The sequence below is a fragment of the Puma concolor genome, chromosome B3 (assembly GCF_028749965.1).
Source record: "Puma concolor isolate L17-30 chromosome B3, mPumCon1.1.hap2, whole genome shotgun sequence".
Classification (NCBI taxonomy): Eukaryota; Metazoa; Chordata; class Mammalia; order Carnivora; family Felidae; genus Puma; species Puma concolor.
In genome coordinates this window covers 110,803,322-110,827,855 of record NC_141672.1, presented here as the reverse complement: position 1 = coordinate 110,827,855, position 24,534 = coordinate 110,803,322, and the positions used below count along the sequence as shown (strand labels likewise).

General features: G+C 49.3%; 2 long non-coding RNA genes across 2 annotated transcripts in view; one reads left to right on the top strand and one right to left on the bottom strand.

Annotated features, from left to right (window-relative positions):
* LOC147580284 (uncharacterized) overlaps positions 1–24,534 on the bottom strand; it is a 46,293-nt gene that overhangs the window by 15,026 nt on the left and 6,733 nt on the right. The window lies entirely within an intron of this gene.
* LOC147580285 (uncharacterized) lies at positions 20,566–21,274 on the top strand. The gene is made up of 2 exons (XR_015252733.1): positions 20,566–20,875; positions 21,092–21,274. It is a non-coding gene; the product is annotated as an uncharacterized LOC147580285 (long non-coding RNA).

Sequence of the window (24,534 nt, the reverse complement as noted above, 5' to 3'; positions counted from 1 at the left end):
GAGGGGCTGCCCGGGGTGGGGTGGGGGGGGTCCCCAGACGGGCCCAGTGGTCATCCCCGAGGAAGGCGGGATGCAGGTTGGGAGGCAGAGCGGACAGCTGACAAAATGAAAACTCAAAAGCAATCACGCCTGAACTCCTAAGCTAAAAGCTGGCTGTGTAGCCTTCCGGGGCATGGAGGTGACCGAGCTGGCCCGCAGGGGCTGGAGGCAGGGCTGGGCTCAGACACCGCCTCCGACATTGAGTGAGGCTCTCCCTTGTGCCAGAACCTTCACACACGGCCTCTCCACCACATGGACATCATCACCTCTGCCACACGGCTCAGGACACACAGCCTCTGAGAAGTGAGTCCCTTCTCCAGGGTCACAGAAGCAAGTGGTGGGGCCATTTCTCCAGCCCAGGACTTCCGTCTCCAATGCCATATTTTTTCCAAACACGATGCATGGTTAATGAGAAGTGCTGATGACAGACTAGGAACCAGGTACAGGACCGGGTGCTTTATCTGGATTATCCTTTATCTACATGACCCTCTCTCACTTTATGGAGTAGGAATCTCACGATCAGAGAGGTTAAACATCAGGCGCAAAGCCACACAGCATTCGACCCCAATCTTCCTTGACTCCAAAGCCCATACTCTTTCCTCCACAGCTTGTTTCCCAGAGTGTGTTCCATGGGTGTCCTGGAAGTGATGGGGGGGGGGGGGCGGCAGGGGCGGCTGTTGGTGGACAAAGATCTTGGGAAACATTGAGTTCAACCGTTATATTTACATTAGGATTTCTCAGAACTTGACTAACCTATTTTGTGACCCTCTGATGGTGGAAACTGGTATGACCCGACAGAATTTTTCCACAGCCCCCATTTATCACAAAACACTGCATTAGTTAGGAATGTGTTGAGCTGCAGGAGAACTACCCCCGCCCCCCCCCCCCCCCCCCCCCCCGCCTTAACTGGCCAGGACCCAGTACAGAAAGAGGCAGTCCAGGGCCAATGTGGTGGCTCTGACTCGGCACTGGGATCCCAAGCTCCTTCTAGCTTCCCGCCCTGCCATCCTTTCATCCCCGTGGCTGCAAACTGGCACAGCCCTTTCAGGTTCCGCACCTGCTTTCCAGGCAGGAAGAAGGAGAAAGGCGAAGAGCAAAGTGAGTCTGAACCTTCATACCTGGGAAGCACCCCTCCACCCAGCAGACTTCCGCTTACATCCCATTGGTCAGAAGTGTGTCACGTGACCACCGTTCCCGCAAGGGAGCCCGGAAGAGTGAGTAATTTTAAGCGGCACATTGTCACCTGGATGGAATAGGAGGTCTAGGGCTAAGGAAGAATGGATACCGTACGACCCCTCCCGGGACTGGTGTTCTGTGAACCTGACTTGGAGAATGCCGCTTCCCCTAATGTTTTCAGTGAAAAGTCAACTCACTCTCCAAGGCCCCTCCTGGGCAGGGGACCCACTCCCCTGCCAAAGCCTTCGGATTCCCCCACTTCCTCCTCCCCACCCCTTACCAGCACAGGGCAGGCTGTGCTGGACTGAGGAACAGGGATGTTCATCTCCACTACGCATGTGTTACCCACCAGCTGCTGGAGGGCAAGGACGTAGCCCCCTAGTGCCTGCACCTGCCACAGGGCGAGCCCGGGCACGAATGTCCCATAGTCTCACGAAAGGCGTGCAGAGGCAGAAAGTGGTGCGGGATGCATTACTTGAAGCAGGTGCCAACTTGAACAAACATAAACAGAAAAGCAGACTTCTTAATAAGGACCCAGGGGCTTTGGGGGAACACAGGGCCAGGAGGTAGTCAGGGCTTAGGAAGGGACGGGGCAGAGTCTGAGAGGGCACTGGGATTCCGGGCAGCCTCTCTCCTCAGGCGCTGCCCCTCTGCTTCTCTGTCCAGAGGGCAGGAGGAGGATGGCACACGCAGCTGCGGGGAGATCAGCCTTCAGCCCAGTTCCCAGGCGGGGGAAGGACTCCGAGTGGCCCAGCACGGGTCAGGTGTCACCGCTCAGTGGCTGGGAGGAAGGCAGGTAGGGCTCAGTGCTACACTGGGTGGGAGGGACAGTTACAGCAGATATTCCAAGACGTGACCACCCAACTCAGGGTGCTGGAACAGAGGAGCGCTCAGCAAATTCCGACCTGAGGGCGAAATCCAGCCTGGCAAGCACTTGCAGAAATACGATGGTATCAGAACACAGCTATGCTCATTCACGCACGTATCGTCCGTGGCTGCTTTGGTGCCACAGCTACCGAGTTGGGCAGCTGTGACGGAGACCGTGCGGCCTGCAGAGCCCCCTCCCTATCATCTGGCCCTTCAGAGACAAGTGGGCGGACCCCCGTGTTGCAAGGAGGACGCGTGTCGGTTAGGACCTTGTGGGTCACTAGAGGGCAAGAATGTGTCACCCAGATCTGCATCCCCAAAGGCGGCAACACAGGTAGCTGGGGGAGGGAAGGAAAGAAGGAAGCAAAGGGGGGTGAGAGGGAGAGAAGGAAGGAAGGAAGGAAGGAAGGAAGGAAGGAAGGAAGGAAGGAAGGGGAGAGAGGGAGGGAAGGCAAGAGGGAAGGGTGGAAGGAAGAAAGGAAGGAGGCAGGCAGGAGGGAGGCAGAGCGGGAAGGAGGCAGGGAGGGGGCGGGGAAGGGGCGAGGAGGAAGGGCAAAGGCAGAGGCTGGTGCCCTTGCTGTTTTCAGACCACCTCTCCGGAGCCGGAGCAGAGCAGAGGGACGTTGGGGAAGGGGGTTCTCTCTCCCCGCGCTCAGCCCCGCATCTGCTCTTAATTGAGGCGTACTGGTACAAGCCTGATTGGGAATAACAGGTGCTGGGACGCGGTGAACATTAGGGAATAGTCACTTGGCGGGCTCCAGAGCTGCCAAAAACGAAAGTGTGCCGCCGGGCCAGATGTTCGCTCATTACCATCCGCTCCTCCTCAGAACCGTTTAAAGGGAACATTTGTTTGTTGAGGAAACACAGCTGTTCCCAGGGAAATGGGTTTCCCTCCTTTGGGCAGAGGAGTGGGGGAAGGGACCGCTGGGGGAGGGACACTGGGGACGCCTCGGGTGGGTGGCAGTTAAGGGTCTCCATCGGGTCGAGGGCCGTGAGGACGGGTCCTCAGAGACCGGAAAGGCCTAGTACATCCATAGTGACTTCCTCCCGCACTCGTGTGAAAGATCATTCACTCCATTTCCCAGAGAGGGAAGCACAGGGTGAGAGAGGCCATGTGACTCAGCCAAGGCCACACAGCTGATCAGCGGCCAATCCCAGCCGGGGATCTGGCCTCTGTTCTCTAAGACCCTGGCTCTTGTACACACCCATGTCCGGTCCTCTGCCTGGGACGCATCTCTTTGCAGCTCAGTCTTAGACGCTTCATTCCCAGGCCTGTGTTTCCATCCCTGCATTTTGTTTTAAAAAAATTTTTTTAATGTTTATTATTTGAGAAAGAGACAGAGAGAAGGAGCGCGTGAGCAGGGGAGGGGTAGACAGAGGGAGACACAGGATCCAAGGCAGGCTGCAGGCTCTGAACTGTAAGCACAGAGCCCCATGTGGGGCTTGAACTCACAAACCGTGAGATCATGACCTGAGCCAAAGTCAGACGCTTAAGCAGCTGAGCCACACAGGCGCCCCAACCTGCATCTTGTTTTAAATGCCCCGTCTCTGCATCTCTGACTCGCTGTCCTGGGCCTCTGTGTTTTCCATTTGCTGACACCTGTCTCCTTCTCTGCCTTCCCAGGAGGTCACGTCAGCATCTGTGGGTGAGTGGCTGGCTCTGTGTTTCATTCTTCCCATCCATCTCTCTCCCTGCTTTTCCCTCTCCATCTGTCTTTTGTGCCCGAGCTACCTCGGTGACGTCTGTAATATCTCAGGGTCTGAGGCAGGGTCTGTGGGATCTTACCTCATTTCATTCTCTCTCTCTGACATCTATTTCTGTATATTTAGGCTAGTGTTTTTCAAGTTGTGTGTCAGGACCATAGGGGGGTCATAGTATCAGCTTACTGGATTGTGACCAGCAATTAAATAAGCACAACAGAAAATTTCAGAATGTGTTACACATCCAATTTTGTGAATTATTTCAGTTCTCTACACGACTGTGTGTACTGGGTTCACATGAAAAATGTTTCCGCTATGAGATCTGATTTTTAAAACATCTTAAAAAACCACTAAATGGACCTTCTTTGGCTGCAAGTGCAGAGATTCTGACCCAACAAGTTCCAGAAGGAATTTGGCGGCTGCCAGGCAGCATGCTCAGGCCCTTTCCTTTCTTCTTTTGCTCTCAGCTGTCCTCAGCTAGCCAGCTCACTGTCCTCATGGTCACAAGGCAGCTGCTAGGGCTCCATCTACCCCTCACAGGTCCAGCAGAGAATGAGCAACCTGTTTGGTCCCCTACATCCCTTTTTAGAAGTGGCAACCATTTCTCTCATGTCTCATTGGCCAGGACAGGGTCACATGCCCGCCTTCTAACCAATCACTGGCAAAAGAGACAAGACTTACTGTGACTGGCTTAGACCACCCAGGAGGGAGGTCTCTTTCCTCACCCATTGGCTGCACAGATGAGGCTCAGAGGCCCTGAGCCTTCTCCCACCAGGAAGAAGAGCAGAAGTCTGTGGGCTGAACTGCCACCCACATCTGCCATAGTCTCTCACTGTCCCTTTCACCTGGTTCCTGCCTCAGTTTCCCTCCTAGTCCCTCTTTAGAACTATCCTGAGGAGAGGCCATGGGTACAGTTTAGGGTCTCTGTATTTGCTTCTTACGGCGGCTGTAACAAATTACCACAAACTTGGCGGCTTAAAACAACAGAAATGTCGTCTCTCACGGTTCTGGAAGCCAGAAGCCCAAAGTCAAGGTGTAAGCCAAACCACACTCCCTCTGAAAACTCTAGAGGAGAGTCCATCCATGCTCTTCCACCTTCCCGGGGCCCCAGGCGTTCTTTGGCCTGTGGCTGCAACCTCTTAGGTCTACTTCCATCTGCACATGCCCTTCCCCCCTTCTCCCTGTGTCTCCCCCTGTGTGTCTCTTATAAGAACACTTGTGACTGGGTTCCAAGCCCAAGCGAATGATGCAGGATGACCTTATCCTGTAAAGACCTGCGAAGACCTTGAATTACACCTGCAAAGACCCTTCATCTCAAATAAGGTCATGTTCACAGGCTCCTGGGCATAGACACATCTTTGGGGGCCGCTATTCAGCCCACTACAGAGACTCTGTCCACCCCAAGCCGACCCAGTCTCTTAGAGAGGCAGGGCCTGGAGTCACAGCCTCTCACTTGTTACCGTGAGACCTTGACCCCAAGCTCCAGTGTCCTCATCTGCCAAATAGAGGCCTGAATAGGAGCTGATGCGTAAAGACCTAGAAAAACATCAAGAGGCAACGTGTTCTCTTATTGCTTCTTGTCCTGTGAGAGAAAAAGCACGTTGACTTTTGCTGTCTGGGGAACCAGGTTATTTTGGGAAACTGGCCTGGTGAGGTATTAGAAAAATACTCTCGGATCTTCCGTGAGAGTCAAAGGACTTGGCCAGCCTTCCTCTCCCAGTTGCTCCCTTGAGCCAAAGCATAAAGTCTCTAGAAAGTTCCTCAGAGAAAGCTGCACCTGTTACCAGGGAGGGGATAACCTGGCCACAACCACAGCTATGGTACGAGAGAGTCATTGGCCCTCAGCTCTGCCTGGCGCCTGAGCTCTGCCTGGGCTCCCACACATCAGACTCTCACAGCAACCCTCATGGTACAGGTAAAGTGACCGAAGTAGATTCCTTCAACCATTCAACAAATATTTGAGCATCTATTATGTGCCTGTTAGGCACTGTTCCAGCCCCTGGGGGTTCATCAATGAACAAGACCAACATCCCTGCCCTTCTGGAGCGGACATGTAGCAGGGAGGTTAAGTGATTCACTGAAGGCCACATACCGCTAACTGACCAGACCAGGCTCAGTCCCGAGTCGCCATGATGTCCGCCAGCGGATGGCTCACTGGTCTTCTAGGAAGCGCTATGAGAGTGACGGGTTAAGGGCAACAAAGTTCGGAGGGTGTGTAATAAAGAATCTGGCTGGCCTTTGTCCCCTTTCCCTAGCAGGTAACTTCTAATCCCTTGGTATCTCTTCATTTCTCATGACGGCCCCCTCAGAGCTTGCCTGATTGTTTATGCTAATGCCATCATTCATGGTGGGCCTCTCCATAGTTTATGCTAGATGACTCAGATTAGGAAAGATGATACAATCTTCCTAACTATATCAGAAAGACCAACCATGTGATTGAGGATTGGGGCTCTGAGTCATGTAATATCAGCATGACCTTGGAGGGGGGTGCTCGAGATTGAGTTCGTTCACATGACCAATGATCCAATCAATCACATCTGCATAATGAAGCCTCAAGAAAACCTGTGGGGGCGCCTGGGTGGCTCAGTCAGTTGAGCATCCAACTTCGGCTCAAGTCATGATCTCACGGTTTGTGACTTTGAGCCGTGCATTGGGCTCTGTGCTGATGGTGCGGAGTCTGCTTGGGATTCTCTCCCCTCTCTCTTTGTCTCCCCACTCATGCACACTCTCTCTCAAAATAAATAAATAAGCTTTAAAAAAAAAAAAAAAAAGAAAAAAAACTCTGGACACCAAGCTTGGGTGACCTTCTCCAGTTGGCAACATGCTTTGAGTCTGTCACCCTTTGATGCGGAGGGTGATACATCCCTGAGGGTGACAGCAGCTTTGCATTTAGAACCCTCCCAGACCTTGCCCTAGGCGTCTTTCCCTTGGGCCAACCCGGCTTTGTAAACTTTTGCTAAAATAAAACCGTAATCATCAAAAAGACAAATACTGTATAATTCTACTTATATGAGGTACCTAAGAATAGTCAAATTCATAGGGACAGAAAGTAGAGGGTGGCTGCCAGGAGCCGGGGGAAGAGAAAAATGGGGAGTTGTTTAATGGATATTGAGTTTAGGTTTGCAACAGGGGATTTCTGGAGACTGGCTGCAGAACAGTGTGAAAGTACGTAACACTACTGGACTGTAACCCAAAAACGGTTAAGATGGTCAATTTTACGTTATGCATATTTTCTCACAATTAAAAAAAAACTATCATCAAAATTATCATGCTTTCCTGAGTTCTGCGAGTCTTTCTAGCAAACTGTCAACCTGAGGGTGGTCATAGGAACTCCTGAACTTGTAGCCAGCTGGTCAGCGTGAGAGTGACCCCAGGGACCCTTGACCTCGCAGCAGGTGTCTGGAGTGAGAGCCTTGTTAAGGACTGTGCCCTTGACCTCCGAAGTCTGGCCCAATTCCAGGTAGACGGTGCAAGGGGAGGCTGAAAGTGAGAGCTGGCTGGTGGACCAACTGGCTTTTGGAATCCCAACCAGCCTTGAGTTTCTGTGATTCTTCCATGAAGACCGCCAGCTCCCAAAGCAGAACCCCACTTTCTACTACTGAATTGCTTCCACCACCAAAGAGTTTCTTTGACCAGCCTTTCCTCCTTCCCAGTCCAAGGGTGCCCTTGGTGGGCGCTCCCTGCCTTGGCTTCTTCAAGCTTATGCTGGAATGTTCTTTGGAGGTGCCTCTAGCTGTAGACCACAGGCTGGAAGTAAGCTGTTCAGCTGTAAGACAGCAGGCACTATGACTAACAAAACCAAAAATTGCCATGCTGCCCCCCTACCCCTGGTCCTGAGGCCACCAGAAGGGATCAGACCCTCCTTCGCAGGGATGACCTCACCACCCCAGGGATGTGGACTGTTTAATTAGAACACCTTCAATTGGAAACACTCATCCATTTATGGCAAAAACAGCGACAGGCTTTTAAGGACATGCCATAAGTTTTACAGTTATTGGATTTTTCAACTTGTTTACAAAAGCAATATTGTTAAATGGCCAACGGCCAGGCCCAGTTGTTTTTCCTCCTGTGCCTTCTGACAACAGGAAAGCATATTATCTCCCCCAGCCAGCTCCCAGGAGGTGTGTGAAGCTACATTCCATTTTGCTATCTGTTTAATTATCCATTCAGCCGGGCTTACGCTAAAGCTCTTTCTCGTTTGTTCACAGCCAGATCTGTTCTGGAATGAAGCAAAGAGCTCCTTCCCCATTCCTCTACCCCCTGCAGCAGCTCCTGCAAACAGTTTCACTCCAGGAAAATGCCAACCCCTTAAGAACCTGGCCTTTTGGAACAATGGATGCAAAAGGGGATGCAGGGCAGCCTTAGTGACCTTGACCCTTGACTTAGCACCTTTGTGTCATGGCCTCCTCCTTGTTCAGAGAAGGAGGACTGCTTTCGAAGAGGGGTTTCCAAAATAGGCTGCTGAGCACCAGAAGTGCCTGGGGAGATTTTAAAAATATAGCTTGCCACGGCTTGCCCTCTCAGATTCTGATTTAGAGGCTCTGGGTCCTCAAATCGGATTTTTAAACCCTCCCCAGGTGATTCTGATAACCTAGCAGCAGCACCCTCTGGACTTGATATTCTCGGCCTGCCTTTGACCCGGAGGCTCTGTGATGTGCTCTCCCAGTGGAGGGAGGAGGGAGAGGACCAAGCCTTCCTTCTGCTTTGCACACCCACACCAAGCAGGACCTCCACATCTGCTCACACCTGCTGAAAAATCATCTTGGAGAAACATCCAGGTGGGACGGGGCTCCAGGATCAAGTGGGTACAAACAAGCGGGGAAGTGCCTATGAGCTGATACAAGGGTTGTGTGAATGACCTTCTCATGGAACACCAGCGCTGGCTCCACAGTGTGTCTAAAGGGACTGGGAAAATGTATGCCTCCCCAGCTTTCAATGGGAAAGGGCCTCCAGATGAAGGCAGACTTGACATCTGCTGCTGGCTGGGCTGAGGGATGCAGAGGAAGGCAAGGGCAGATAGCCAGAGGCAGGAACTAGCCTTCCCAGCAGCACCCGTTGGTCCCCAGAGAAGGAGGCCAGGAGTAGGGCCAGGAGCTCCTGCATTCAAACTTCATCTACCCCACGCCCTCTAGAGCAGCGGAGTGAGGACAGTAACAACAGCTGTCACAACCCCACTGAAGCTTAACCCCTCTCTGGCACCTAAGAGTCTAATACACTCACACATCTGTTACCTCCCCTCCATCCTTACGACAGCTCAGTGAGGAAGGCAGGGCAAGCCCATCTGACAGCTGCAGGGACTGTGGGTCCCAGATAGGACTTTGTGATTTGAAAAAGGTCACGGGGCTACCAAGCGGTAGAGCCGGAATGCTCCCTCAGATCCAAGTCCAAGTCCACAGACCCACGGACCACCTTCATCATAATCCACTTACTTATAGCTGGGCTTTCGTCTTTCCCAAAGGGCTTCCATATAAGTGACTCGATTTGACTAACTGATGTAAGCAGGGAAGGTTTGAGATCCTCAACCCACAACTGAGGACACTGAAGCTCCCAGAAGCGAAAGTGGCCACAAGGCTATACCCCTCACAAACCAGGAGCTAGAAGAAGGAGTGTCAAGTTGGGCAGGGGGTGTGTACCAGAAAGAACACGATGTTTGGAATATAATGTTCGGTAGCTCTTACACGCTGTGACCCTGGGCAAGGTATTTAAGTGCTAAGTTCTGTCATATTAAAAAACAAAATTCGGGGCACCTGGGTGGCGTCCGACTTTGGCTCAGGTCATGATCTCGCGGTCCGTGAGTTCGAGCCCCGCGTCGGGCTCTGGGCTGACAGCTCAGAGCCTGGAGCCTGTTTCGGATTCTGTGTCTCCCTCTCTCTCTGACCCTCCCCTGCTCATCCTCTGTCTCTCTCTGTCTCAAAAATAAATAAATGTTAAAAAAATTTTTTTTTTTTAAAAAAAACCAAAATTCAACTGAGTAAATTTTGAAGATCTTACGGTCTTTATGAAAAGATTCGTGAATCACGCAGCATCCAATCTAGCAGATAGAGAGGAGCTCTGGGGAGCCAGGCAGAACAAAGGACTTTTACAGGCAGAAGGGGGTAGGAACAAGGAAGTTATACTAGCAAAAAATGGATTGGTTGTGGCAAGGTCACTTTCCTTTAGGAAATGGCAGGGGTCTATCTATCAGGCAGATGACCTCACTAGTGCCCATCAGGTAATTCCTGATTGGTTTAAGATTCCATTTCTGGGAGAGCTGAAACTTTAAAGTAAATCTCAGTTTGGTGATGAGGCGCTTAGCATAAGTGACTCCATATTGGGCCTGTTGTCTTGTTTTTAGCAATTCTATGTTAAAGGACACTTGTTTAAATTTTTTTTTTAACGTTTATTCATTTTTGAAACAGAGTGCAAGCAGGGGAGGGGCAGAGAGAGAGGGAGACAGAGAATCCAAAGCAGGCTCCAGGCTCTGAGCTGTCAGCACAGAGCCCAACACAAGGGCTCGAACTCACTAACCGCAAGGTCATGACCTGAGCCAAAGTCGGTCGCCTGACTGAGCCACCCAGGCACCCCTAGGACACTTTTTAAAATATAAAAGAAGTACTTTATTACAAATATAAAGATGAACAAAGATTTTATTTAACTCACTAATTAATGAGGGGACCAGTAGGTATTAAAAACTGGCTCAAAGGAGAATCTAGAGAGCACACATATTAGACAATCTGAAATGGATTTACAAATAGTTGCAAAGATGGTCAATATCCTCAGGGTCATAGTCATTTGCATCCCAACAGACAAAATTTATTTGCATCTCTATGGACAAGATCATTTGCATTATTATCAGTTCTCTGGAACTTAGCTGTAAAATCGCTCAGACAATATAAAATGAACAGATTGCCCAAAAAGGCATACTATTCGAGCCTACCACTAATCTCTTTTTGCTTATTCCAAAGACTTGCACAGTTCTTTCTACTTTGGAAAATGGGATGACCAAAGGGCTGTTGCAAGCATTAAATGAGATGGCAAAAGTTTACTGTCTAATGTGCAGTGGATGGCCCGTAAAACTTCCTTCCTCTCCCTACCCAGATACGGCTCTGCCCTTCTAGAATGGCTTCCTGACCACCCCAGCCCTGACCACTCACTCCTCCTGAGTCTGGCACAGAGGAAAGGGACACGGCCTTGATGTCACCCATGGTATGTTCCCGGCTCTGCCACATCCTTGAGCAAGTCATTGCTCCTTCGGCCTCAATTTACCGCCAGTAAAAACGAGTAGCTAGACCAAGTGACCTCAAACTGATCTTCAGCTCTCTGAATCTTGCCTTCCCATTGGTTGCTACAGCACAACAAGAACTGTGGGTCTTCTGAGACCGATTCATGGCGTCGTGAACAAACGTGGACTTCGGAGCCAGCAGACAGATATCTGAATCCCAGCTTAGCAACTCACTGTCTCTGCGCTGTTGAATAAGTGACTTAACACCTCTGAACCTACATCGCTTATCTGCAGACAAGGCTCCAAAAGAGGCCCGAAAGGTTACTCCGAGGATGGAGCTGGATACCATGCCGTGTCTATCACATAGTTAACACTCTGCAAGTGTCCGTTTCCATTCTCTGCTTTCCTACGCCTCCCTTTGGGTCTGATACCCCCTGCCTCTGTCCACGGTCAGCCAATCAGTCAGTCAGTGAAGAGACCCTCACAGAGCTCTCCTCTGGCACTGCGCTGAGTGCATGATTGCACTTGGCTCCTGCCCTCAGGCAGATTCAGTCTTGTCGTGGATCTAGGCTAAAGATACGGGTAAGGGCAGGGGAGAGAGAAGGGCCAGCAGTGGGTGGGGAGGGGTCACAGGAGATAGAGCTCACTTTGGCAGTACAAGAAAGACTTCTAGGAGGAGGCGACCCTTGCGTGAGCACTGCAAGATTTAGACTCAGGAGAGTGCTTTACAGCCATGGGGCCACTTGGACAACGCTGTGGAGTCTGGAAGGCAGGGCGTGTGCTAAGAAACTGCTCGTTGTTTAGCTTGGCAAGGGCCCAGGGTACCTGGAGGGGAATTCTGGAGGACGGGTCTGGAAAGGGACGTGTGGTTTTGATTGCCAAGAGCTTTCGGCAATAGGCAAAGGAGATTAGACTTCATCCTTCAGATAATGGGGTACGAGGGGAGGAGGCTGTGGGGCTCTTGTCTCCTGGCCAGCAGGAAATACCATGGGGAGAGGCGCCTGCCCACTCTGTTTCCTTTCCAATGTCTAGCACAGGGAGGGACGCATAAATGACACACGAGTCCTCTAGGATCTTATCAACATGCAGATTCTGATTAAATAGGTCCAGCATTGGGGCCACAACTCTGCATTTCTAACCAGTTCTCAGACGACACTGATGCCTCTGGTCCACAGGCCACACTTTGAATGACAATTGCATCAAGTGTGCCCTCTAAGTCTGTGAGTACCCTCAGGATCAGCAAAAGACAACACTGTCGTGAAGATGGGGCTTAGGCTAGATACCTTTCTCTCCTCTTTCCTCTTCATCAGACTCCAGGCTCTGGATCCCCACAGCCAGACTTCCATTGCCCGGCTGCCTCGAACTCAGCCCCCAACATACTGCCCTACCTGCCCTGCCCCTTCCAAGCACTAGGGATGCTGAAGGTCTCACTTCCCACTCTCTACTTCTAACTTACAAGTCACATTCCCTCTGGGCTCTAGGAGGTGAGAAGGAAGGGACTGCTTTTAGCTAAACCCTCCAGGGAAATTCATGGATGAGGCAGCCATTCAGCTAGGCCTGGAAGGATGCCAGCAAGTGGCAGGGGTCATTCCACCCAGGCCAAGATGTTAATGGCTGACAAACACCTATTGCCCATACCTCCCAGAACACACTCTTGTCTTCTAAGTGGGGTTTCGAGGGCCTCAAACCAAAGGAGCTGATCTCATGCTGGGCATCATGGTAGGCTTTAGCATGGGAGCCCATCATGCAGGTATCTCTCTCCAGGGCTCAGTTCGGATCATCCTCCTCTAGGCCACTGTCCTCAGCTCCTGGAGCTCCCCACGCTCTCCCACTATCAATGCTCCGATGGCCTTGTCTCCCCTGAGACTCCGTGAACTCCACAAAGAGAGGCAGCATCACATCCCCAAGACCTGGCACAAGAGAGGGGCTTCACAATGTCTGAGAAATGAATGAGTGGCTCTACCCAGATCCCACAGCTATGCACAGATCAGATGTTCTCTAGGTGGTGACTTTGCCCCCAGGAACATTGGGCCAGGTCTGGAGACATTTTTGGTTGTCACGTCTGTGGTGTTGGGGGGGATGGGGTAAGAGAGGGCTGCTGGCATCTGGAGGCCAAGGACAGCATCCACACAAAGGATTTCCTAGCCCCAAATACCAATAGTGTCAAGGTAGAGAACTTTTGGTGTGGGGGGAACAGTGACACGCAGGGACACGGTACTTTTGGGGGATGCTCTTGGGGGCACTGAGAGAGTCCTCTATAGAAACCGAGACCCAAAGGAGGTAAAGGGACTCACTCTGGGTCACATTGCAAGGCAGCAACAGCCTGAAAAGAGAGGCCAGTCTTTGGACTCATCAACTCTGCCCCCATACCCCTCATGGCCTCTTTCTTCACCCATGTTGCCACATCTTGGAATCATCCTAGCCCTGCCTCCCTGACACAGTTTACTAAGAACACTTCAGTAGCAGAGGTGAAGGTGTCTTGGAAAACACCAGATGGCTTAAATCTATGAGGCTTTGAGCCCTCCACTGCCAGAAAGACTCTGAGTCCTTTTCCCCAGACCTGCATTTATGGAAACATTTCCCGCCCAAGAAATTTAAGGAAAATTTAAATGGTAACAAGGCAGGCAACAGTGAGCTAGTAATAAGACACCTTGGGATGTTCATTATGCTAGATTTCCAGACAGTTAAAGTGGTTAATGCATTTCCCTTTGGCTTCTGGATCAGTGACTGTCAGCAATGCAGTGGCCACCTTGTTATACATTACAGCTTAAACGCCTTGGTGACACCAGTCAAGTTCTTCTCTCCAGATAAGAACTTGATTCATGAACAGCAGAGAGGAGGAGACAGATGACTCTGTGCCCACCATACGGGCTGCTGGGGGCCTCACTCTAGCTCTCCCACACCCTCATATACAAGCAGTCCCCCCCCCAAACAAGCAGTTTCATACATGCAAGCGAAAGTAATTTACTCAATTATTTCCTGCTGTTAATTAATTAATTCCTGTAATTATTTCCTGTAAGGCTTGGGCATGGGGAAAATCATGATGTCCTTCATCTCTGCATGGGGAGTTTCTTTTGAGGAGCTGGCATGGCCCATGGATGGAGTGGCAAAGGGGGGCAGTGGGGTGGTTTGGGGCAGTGAGCATCGTGAAAACTCAGCCACGGCTGCAATTCTATGGGTCGAGATCTAGCCTGTCTTTCAGTTTTCCTTATCTGTGGGCTAACAACCACCCTTCCATCCACCCCCTCTTCCTTCCTTTGACAAACACTCATTAAGGTTCTGGTGCGTGCAGACTCTGGACCAGGCACTGGAAATACAACTGCAAGAGAGAGAGAAAGAGGTGGGGTGGGGAGGGGCCAAGGATGGCAAGACATGTGGAGAGGGTACAAGTTGGGGGAATATTATCCAGCTGGGACAGGCCCCGCCCATGAATTCATGGCGTTCCCCCACTGGCCCACGACCCCCAACACCTGCCCCTGCTCGCCCAGCCCCCAGCCTCCCTCCCCCCAGGCAGTAACCAAAGCCAACTCCCCCACCCCCAAGGTCCCTGCCTCGAGATGTCACCTTCTCCCGGAATGTCACATCCTCCTGGGTCTGAGGCATCCTTCACACCTCACACAATCCTCTTATCCACTATCTGCATGGTCCCCCCTCCCCACTTCCTCATGGTTGTTGATGTTTCTACTGTGTTATTATTCTACTGATTACTTTTCACATGCGTTTGCCTTGGCTCAAAAGCTAAACTGTACCACCTCACCTCATCAGGATGGCTATTATCAAAAACCCAGAAAACAAATGAGGAGGTGGAGAGACGGGGACCCCTGGCACACGGCTGGTGGGACTATAAAATGGTGAAGACACTGTAGAAAACAGTATGGCAGTCCTTCCAACAAATTAAACATAGAATTGCCATTTGATCCAACAATTTCCCCTCTGGTATATACACAAAAGAAGTGAAAGCTGGGTCTCAAATGGATATTTGAGAACACCATGTTCGTAGCAGCATTCACAATACCCATAAGGTGGAAACAACCCAAATATCCCTCACTGGATGATGGATAAACGAAATATGGTATATCCATACAATGGAATATTGTTCAGCCTTAAAAAGGAATGACATTGTGACACATGCTAAACATGGATAGACCCTGAAGATTTATGCTAAGCAGAATAAGCCAGACACAAAAGGACAAATATTCTAAGATTCCACTTCTATCAAGTACCTAGAATAATCAAATACGTAGACACAGAAGGTATAATGTTGGTTATCAGGGGCTGGGAGAGGGGAGAATGGAGGCCTAGTGTTTAATGAGGACAGAGGTCCAGTTTGGGAAGATCAAAAGTTCTGAAAATAGATGGTGGTAATGGGGAAGATGAAAAAGTTCTGAAGACAGATGACGGTAATGGTTGCACAATGTGACCATGCCATTGATCCGTACAATTGAAAGTGGTTACAAGGATACATTTTATGTGAGTTGATAAAAATATCAACTATATTTCAATTTCCAAAAGAGAAAACTAAATCTAAGCTGTGAGCTCCTTGGGGCTGGGCCTGTAATTTTTACTCCTTTGGTTTCTGTTCAGTGATATTAACAAAAGCAATGGCTGTGTGGTGAGAGGCGGGAAGGAGGAAGGGAGGGCGTCTCTGGATCAGCGGCCCATTAGGACCAGAGAAGGCAGCTGCAGCTCTCTGCCCCCATGGCAGACATCTCCTGCAGGCCGATCTTCCAGAAGCAGGCACTGTAGCCGCAAACCCCAGGCTACCATACACCCTACCAGGCCTTCCCTGCTCGATCCCTGCAGGCCTGGAAGGCCATGTCACTTGCCACTCCCCCGTGCCTCCTGTGCGCAAATAACACTCAACCACCTTGTCTCTAGTTGAGCCATATTCACCCTACCTCTCTGTACCTTTGCTCAGGCCATCTTTTGTCCGGGAAGTCCAGCCTTACCTGCTACCTAGTAAAGTCACCTCGTCCTTCACACTCAGTTCACACCCAATGGCCTCCCCTGATCTTCTCCAGAGCTCCTGCTTGCCTCTCGGGGCCCCACAGTGCCCTGCTGTGCCTTTCCAGAGTCAGCACCTAACACGGGGATCTGTAAAGCCCGGGCATCTCCAGCTGGAGGGCCGGATGGATGATGGGGCACTGACCTCAGTTCAGGACCTTTCCCCTTCTTCCCACCTTGCTTGCAGAGCCCGGCTTTTGTTCAGCTGGTCCACTTCTGCCTGGCCCTGGGAGTGAGGGCAGCCTCAGCCCCAGGGAGATGGGGCCTGTTCAGTCTACACTAATTACTACATCCCATTCCCCTTGCCAGGTGTTGCTTCTGGGAAGGGATCCTGTGACCTAATTCTGGCCAAAGGAATGTGAAGGAAAATTGGGGGCGGGGCTGCAGGAATGTTTCTTTTCCTAAAACGGCTCCGGTTGGGAACGAGAAGAGAGAAGTACTTCTCCACCTCTGGGCCTGCTCATTGACATTTGTCAACTGGCATTGCTGCAGCCACCCTGTGCCTAGAGGAGCGACATCACCAACACACTGGGCACATCAGGGCAGAAAGAAGGGGTATCAGGCAGGGTCCAGGCAAGAGTCGGACACCATACAGGCTGTGTTAACAGCAGACATTACTAATTGTTAACTAGGTATAAAGAATGTTAACTTGGGGCGCCTGGGGCTCAGTTGGCTGAGCGTCTGACTTCGGCTCAGGTCATGACCTCACAGTTTGTGAGTTGGAGCCCCGCGTTGGGCTCTGTGCTGCTGCTCAGAGCCTGGAGCCTGCTTTGGGTTCTGTGTCTCCCTCTCTCTCTGCCCCGTCCCCACTTATGCTCTGTCTCTGTCTTAAAAATAAATAAAACATTAAAGATTTTTTTTTTAAAGAATGTTAACTAGGTCACTTGAAAGGTAAAAAGGGAGGTAGCAACTGCAGGAAGCAGAAATCATTCGCGCTGATCTAGAGGAGAGCGCCGCGGAGCTGACCTGGGGGCCGAAAGCTGCGGAAGCTGCTGGCAGGTGCTGACGTCTCCGAGCTCGGAGGACGCGCGCTGGGGGCCTGGTCCAGGTTCTGAGGGAGTGTGCGGTGAGGCTGTATCTGCGCGTGTTGGAGAAACAGCAAGCTCACTGGGCCTGGCTGCTGGAGGCTTGGCCTCTGCCGGGAGGAAAGGCCCGAGGCAGGAGCTGGAAGCCTCCGGGAGGAAGTGGGAAGCCCCTGCTCCGCCGCGCGGTTGCCCTCCAGCGCCCCCTCTTGGCCGACTTTGACGGAGAGGCGGGCCACGCAGAAAGGTCTGGTTGCAGCGACCCAGGCCCAAGGCCCAGTGCAGGAGGGCGGCTTTGCCCCTGATCACTGGTACAGATGGAGGGCGCCTAAATTCTGGAAGACATGCTAAGCCACTGAAGTAAAAAACCATGGAGCTGCCCCCACTTCAGCTCTCCTGGAATCAGAGGAAGTAAATGTCCCCACCCATAACCCGTTCCTGTGGGCTTTCCTGTCACTGACCCAGCGTCGGTACTGCCACGCCTGGTCATATTCGGCTCTGTCCCCCACAGGTCTCGTGCAGGGCTGCGCGTCTGGAAACATAAATGAAGTCAAATGGAAGCCTCTCTTGCAGCTAGTGGGGGGGGGGGACTCCTGGGGTGAAGCCCTGTTCCTCACTCATTATGCCATTTCAGGCCAGTTTTCAGCTCTCCCAGCCTCCATTTTCTCATCTATGAAATGGGGTGTTAAGAACAGCTATCTCATTGGATCCCGCTGAAGGCAAGGTGAGAGGCTGATGTCTATCCGCCTTACACACCATAAACACCATTACCTGTCCTTCCTGGTCATCAGCTCTTAGGCTGCTGTTCTGACAAACAGGCTTTGGACTGGCTCCCCCAGCACCCAGCACCTCATAGGTAGAGCGCCAGGCTCCATGCCTTACCTCCCTGGACTTGGGTCACAGGCTCAACGACCTGCCTAGTAGCCACCACCAAGGCCCAGGACTCCTCCCTGTGTCTCTGGGCCAGTCCATCCTGCTGCCTTCCTGTTGCCGCTGCTCTGTCACATATGCTACATTGGCTACAGGGCTGTGTCCTAGCAGCCTGGACTTCCCTTCCTTCTGCTCCTGCTTCCACGTTCCACTCCCTTCTGGGCAGCTTGTGCCATTCCCCCCATTCCCGAACCTTCCGTGGCCTTCATGAGACAGGTCAGGGATGCTCATTTCCATGCTGTCACTCTCCAGCACGGCACTGGTATCCTAGGGCTGTTGTAACCAATAACCACACACTTGGTGGCTTAAAACAACAGACATTTATTCTAGAGGCCAGAGGTCTGAAATCCAGGTGTCAGCATGGCCACACTCCCTCTGAAGGCTACAGGAAAGAGTCCTTCCTTGTCTCTTCCAGCGTTGCTCACTCCAGTCATTTGTTGGTTTACGGCGACATCATTCCAGCCTCTACCTCTGACTCGTCCTGGCTTTCTCTCTGTGTCTCTGTCTTTTCTGTCTCTATAAGGACACTTCATTCAGTTTAGAGCCCACCCTGACCCAGTACAATCTCATCTCAATCCTTACCTTAATTACATCTACCAAGCAAGACTCTATTTCCAGTGAGTTCGGGGGACATGCTGTTCAACCCACCATAAGTGGCAAGGCCCAGACCCAGAGAGGAAAGCTAAAGCTAGAGCAATGGCTGAACCCACTGGACACAGGGGGTTCTTCTTTGGGAGCCAGCTGTCACGCGTGAGTCAAACCTCAGCCACTGTAACCACGCGTGAGTCAAACCCAATATTTCAGCCACTGTAACCACTCAGGCTTTGGCAGTCAGTGGTCACACTAGAATCTCTCCATAGGTTACATCACACCACCCCTTCCGTCTCACCTACAGGCTGTTGGTAAAGTCCTTCTGTCCAAGCACACACTGTAAATAAAGCCATTTCCGTTTGGGGACTGGCGGTACAGTAAAGGGAAAGCATTAAACAAAGAAAGGCAAAATCTTCATCATCCACAAAACAATACGCAAAAACCAGGGCATTCCTCCGGACCGTCGATAAATAATCCAGACCACAAAAATAATAGATTAGACAGCTTGTGTAATGGTAGCATGTGAAAGACTGTGGAACTTTCTAAAATTAATTTTCTTCATTTTGGTTTATTAAAATTGCACTCATCTATCTCCCCTGTTAAATATTTTATTTTTTCATATTAATGGCTGCAATTTCAGCTTGTGCCTGTTTCTGTCATTAACACTGTACAAACTTAATATCATTAGTAGTTTTTCCCTTAATTATGTGACTAGAGAAGAAAAACATCAAAGTTTCCGTGAAATTGGAATAGTATATCTAAATTGCCTCATGTTTATTTTAACATTAACAGTAAATGAAGCTAATGGGCTTTTATATTATTAAAAGCACTCATTTGTGTCCTGCCTGTTCTAATATATAACAAAGCTTTAAAAGATGTTAAATAATTAGTTATTTAATAGGGATGGGTGGAATAGATCAAACAAAAGGAAAAGTTGAGGGTAACCCATGCACATGGTTGAGGGGTCTGTCCCTTTTAGGGCTTTCAAAAGGGATTCCCTCTCCTCAGGATCTCTGCCCCACTGTTAAGGGAGAGCTCTAATTTACAACTACCCTGGAGAGTTAAAGCAACAAAATCTATTGCCGCAGCCCTGCAGAGGACACACATGTGGGGGGGGGGGCAATAATGTTTGCAATTATTTCTGTACAATCTCCATTCATAATTCAATACCTGCACAAGGCCCATGTGAGGCTGGGGCTCAGAGGTCCTCTGTGGGAGGGAGGCCGCGGGGCTGCTGCCGGCCTGCCTTCTCCCTTACAGTTTCCTCGCCTCATAGCAGGATATCCCTGGCTTCAGGGGATGCTGGTGCATGTAGGTATTCATCTGCCTTCTGAGCCTAGTGAGACCTAGGGAGGGGCTCTAGCCTGTGGGTCTGGAAGAGGTACCAGGCTGTCACCACTCTCCTGCTCAAAAACCTGCAATGGCTCCCTTGGCCTGCTCTGTCAAGGCCAACCTCCTTCTTGGCACTTGAGGCCCTTACCTCTCTGACCCTAGCTCCCACTGTTCTCAGCGTTTGCACTCTGTTCCATCAGCTGGTTCCCTCACCGGACCCAGTACACGCCAAGCTGTCCTGTCTCCTTGCCCCTGCTCATGCTGTTGCCCTTACCTGAAACCACATTCACCCTTTCTTTTGCCTATTCATATTCTAGTCCTTCTTCATAGTTCCAATTCCAGATCCTCCATCAGGCCTCTCCGGGTCCCCCTGGCTCCCGAATTCCCATAGAGCAATGGTCCTCAGACTTGAGTGTGCTCAGAATCCTGGAGACGGCTCGTTACAGCACAGATCACTGGGCGCCACCCTTAGCATGCTGGGTTTCCTCGGTGGTCCCCTAGGTCTCAGTGTCTAATGAGTTCCCAGGTGATGCTGACAGATGCTGCCGGTCCGGGGACCACACTTGGAAAAGTACTAGAGCATATACTGCCCATCCAGTCCATGAGGCTGTACTTGTACTAGCTTGAAAGGTTCTCTGATAGTGGCGCATGGCCACTGTCTCCTCACATAGGCAGCAAGTTCCCGGAGGGAAGAGACACCGGCATATTTCACTATATCCCCCGAAACGCCCCGAGCTCAAGGATGGGTTCATGGTGGATGGAGACAAGGACTCCTGATGAACCGACTGACCAGTTGCCACGGACTTTCATTCCATCCTTAGAGAAATCTCCATCTTACAGGTGAGGAAGCTGAGGCTTTGAGAAATGAAGTGGATGAAGGTCACACAGATATTAAGTGACGAATTTGAACCCGGGTTCCTCGCCAGAGCTCTGGCCAATACGTCTTAGTTGAACGATTTCAGACACGCGGTCTTGGAGGACAAGGAGACCAGATGCTTTTGTCACTGCTGTGGTAAGGAGCTTGGGCTTCCAAAACAATTATACCTGGTAAGGGGGGAGTGGGTGGGTGTGGAATTGAGATAACCACCCCCTCCGTGGATTTAGTGATCCTTTAGTCTGGGGAAGGTATGCATGGTAAATAAGCAGCCCTCCAGTCACTTGCTGCATTGTCACCCTGATGTTAGGGGCAGTCTCAGAATCCTTAACTGATTGGCATTTCTTTGGCTAGGTGATACGTATTTGCCATTCACAATGCAGCCCAGCTTCTCTGCTGCACAGTCGAGAAAACAGAGGAAGATGTTTCCAGAGAGGAAATGCAGCCATGGTCAACAGCAAATTAGTGATGTGTAATTCGTTATCTCTCGTGTGTAACAAATCATCCCCAAACTCAGCAACTTAAAAAAAACCCAAACATTTATTGACTCATAGTCTCTGTGTGACACAAGTTTGGGCACAGCCTATCTGGGTGGTTGTGGCCCAGGGTCTCTTGTGAGGTCACAGTCAGGATGTTGGTGGGAGCAGCTTGTCATCCAAGCATTGACTAGGGCTGGAGGATCTGCTGCCCAGGAAGCTCTTTTACTGAGCTGTTGGCTAACAGTCTAAGTTCCTCATCACATGATGCTCTCACAACATGGCTTCCCCCAGAGCAAGCAATCGAAGAGAAAACAATGAAGAATTTACAGCACCTTTTATGGCCTGGTCTCTGAAATCACCCATCATCACTTCCACATTATTCTATTAGTAGGAAACAAGCTACTAAGTCCAGTCCACATTCAAGGGGAGGAGAATTAGTTTCCATCTCTTGAAAGGAGGAATATCAAAGAATTTATGGACACCACATGTTGGAAAAGGATCTAGAACTCAAGAGTGTCCAATTTTTTTCCAGTTGTTAAATAAACTGTGCAAAAATACATTAACTTTATATATATAGTGTAAAGCATAATTATGAAATGAGCCCCTGAGCAGTCACCACCCTGACCACTAGACTTAGAACTTCACTGGCACCCCAGAACTCCTGTGTGGCCCCCCCCTTGGGATCACAACTGCTTTCCTCCCAAGATGTAATCACTATTCTGACTTTGGTGATTTTTATTTTCTTGCCTTTCTTTATAATTTTACTACCAATTGTGGGGTCACTCAACAATGCAGTTTAGTTGTTTCTCCTGCTTTTGTTTTTTTGAACTTAGTGTCAATGGAATCGTACTGTAATGATGCTTTGGTGTCTTGCTTCTTTCACTCATCACTACGTGTGAGTTTCACCCATGTTTTTGCATGTAACTGCATTTTATCCTTTTTGTTGTACAAAAGCCTTCTTATCTTTAATGATTCTTTTTGCCTTAGACACTATGCTGTTTGATATTGATACAGCTCTATCAGCTTTTTTTCAATATTTGCATGAGAGGTTTTCTTCCATCCATTTGGATGGATCTTTGTACTTCAGATGTTTTCCTACATTATTTTGTGCTTTCTATTTGTTCCACCTTACTGTGTTCCTTGTACTCTCCTTTCTTGTATTTTTGTATTAATGGAATATTTTTGGACCATTCAGAATTGCCCCTCCAATTAGTTCAACGGGTGTGTTCTCTGTTTTTATTCTTTTAAAAGTTCACCCGGAAATTACAAGAACCTGTACTCAAAAACTATCACTTACCAGTGCATTACATTACCAGTGCATTACATTACCAGTGCACTACATTAACCAGTGCATCCTCCAGGACTGTACAAGGATGTTAAAATACTTTAAAATCCATTCAATCCCTGACCTAGATGTTGGTGTTTTCATATTTTAAATTTTATCTTTTTTAAAATCTCAAATAACACTATTGTTACAGCTTAAAGCAGTTAGTATTTATTTTGTCTACCGATATACTTCCCAGCTTCTATGCTCTTCATCTGTCTATACGCTTTGTTCCTCATTCTGGAATAACTTTCCTTCTCCCTTTCGTACAACCTTTGGCATTGCCTTTGGTGAAGGCTCTGCGAATGGCAAATTTTTTTCTTCTTATTTTTTATATGAATAGCCTTAATTTTATTTTATTCTTGAAAGACATTTTTACTCACTACAGAATTCTAAATTGGTGGTTACTTTTAATCGACAATATGCTAAAATATTCTACTATCTTCTGGCTCCCACAGCTGCTGCTGAAAGTCAGCTGCTAATCTACATTTTTCTTTTGAGTAGATTATAACCTGTTTTCCTCCTTCTCCGGAAGCTTTAAAAATCTTCCCTTTGTTCTTGGTGTTCCCAAGCTCCACTCTGAGGAATCTACATGTGAATTTTATTTATTTAACCTTCATGGGTTTCATTAAGTGTCTCAAAATGATGGATTAAAATCTTTTTTCAGGTCTGGAAATTCTTAGCCATTATTTCCTAAATGATTGCCTCCGTCTCATTCTCTTAAGCTTCTCCTTCTGGAACTCTGATTTGACGTATATTAGATCTTATCATTTTATCTCCCATATTTCTTAACTTCTCTTTGATAGTCTCCATCTCCTTTTTCTCTTTGCTGCATTCATCCAGTTCATGGATTCTCTCTTCAACTATGTCTAATCTACTATTATACAGATTCATAGAGTGTTCAATTATGTTTTTCATTTCTAAATGTGATACTTCCTTCTTTTTACAATCTGTTGAGTCTCTATATCTGTTTATCTGTTGTTTTTTTTTGTTTTAACATTTTCCTGTTCCCTGCAGATACTATCATCCTTATCTTTTTACCCTTCTAAATAGTTGTTTTATATTTTGTATCTGATAATTCCAATATCTGAAATCTTGCAGATCTGCTTCTGCTGTTTCTTCGGGTTCTCATTCCCGGTGCCTTGCTTCCTTCGGTACGTGGTTATTTTTTTGTCTGAGTTGTTCATTTTCCTTGGGAAATTGTCTTTGGTAATTCTTTGGAAACTGGGATGAAAAGATCTGGGTTTACTTCTTCCAGGTACCTTAAAGTCTTGCCAGTCCAAGACTACATAGGTTCATGGCTAGTTATTTTGACTATTCAGGTGATATAGATTTGGGCTACAAATCCATTTTTCATGGGTGATTCGTTTTACTCTCTATTCTGCTCAGAACCAAGGCAATTTTTCTCACAGTCCCTGGGTGTGGGAGAGATTGGGCAATTTTTCTTTTGGTTCACACATACACTGAGGGTTTCCCTTTGGAGTTCCACCTTTATGAGGGAGAACATCCTATTAGACTCCCCATCTTTGCTGATGGGTTTTATATTCTCTCCCCTGAACCCTTGGCAATGTCAAAACTGAAGCTCAAGTTTGCTGGTTGGGCAAATGCCCTAAGGCACAAGTAGCTGCAGCATTCTCAGAGCCCCTGCTGTCAATGAGGTTTTGGCCTTGTAGCTTTTTACTCTCTTGTCAGCTCTTTAATGCTTGTAAGAAGATATCTTTCATTGTATTCAGCATTTATAGTTGTTTCTACCCTGAGGGTTAGTCTAAATGACCCAAACTGTCATATTGCTAGAAACAGAGGGTGTTCTATGCTTTCTCCACAACACTAGATTAGCATGTTTTCTCAATTTGAGAAACGAAAGCAGGAAGCAGGATGGCCCCATCCAGTGGGTAGTGGCAGTGATGGATGGTGGCCGTTGGGCAAAAAGTCCTGCTGAGGACGGTGGGGGTTCCTAGCCCACTAACTGTGAGCCCTGCTCATGCGCCTGAGTA